The sequence below is a fragment of the Penaeus monodon genome, chromosome 31 (assembly GCF_015228065.2).
Source record: "Penaeus monodon isolate SGIC_2016 chromosome 31, NSTDA_Pmon_1, whole genome shotgun sequence".
Lineage (NCBI taxonomy): Eukaryota > Metazoa > Arthropoda > Malacostraca > Decapoda > Penaeidae > Penaeus > Penaeus monodon.
In genome coordinates, this window is record NC_051416.1 from 27669209 (window position 1) to 27669844 (window position 636).

The window sequence follows — 636 nt, forward strand, 5'->3', positions numbered from 1 at the left end:
CTATGGCACTTTATCTACCGGTTGGATTTGGTTATTTTGGTGTCGTGTTTGTAATAATTGATTTTGGTGCGATTTTTTAAAACTTTTCTTTGGCTACGTATTGACTAGAAATGTTCTTATTAGTTATCTTTATATATTTTGTATTATCTAGTGATGACAGATTATGCGGCAAACGCCTTAAGTACAATAATCTTTATAATATGTAAATCTATATCTTATATTTAGGCTCGAATCCGGTCTTTATATAAAGATTAGCTAGTTGATCCCTCGTGTCACTGGCCTATAACGTGTAATCAAGTTTTATCTATAAATATTATATTGTATGCAAAGATCACGAGAGGAAAGAAAGGTTGTTGTACTGCCAATATAGACTCAAGGCTAATAGTTCCTAAATTCAAAACGAGGTGGTAATTTTTTTCATATTCTGGTGATTTACACTTTTTTTTCCTTTACACAAAGTTACTCTTATTTTGCAACAGTTCATACTTTCAGAGTGAGTCTCGCTTAGGTCACAGCAGGAATTTACAGCACCTAACGGAAGCATTATCCAGAAAAACGCACACACTTGACTGGAGAAGTTAACACAGATGGTTCAGTCGAAGCGTTAAGCCAGCTATGACCAGAGATAACTTGTGA

At 34.3% G+C, this 636-nt stretch overlaps 1 protein-coding gene across 1 annotated transcript in view; it reads right to left on the minus strand.

Annotated features, from left to right (window-relative positions):
- LOC119593134 overlaps window positions 1-636 on the minus strand; it is a 9975-nt gene that overhangs the window by 8774 nt on the left and 565 nt on the right. The window lies entirely within an intron of this gene.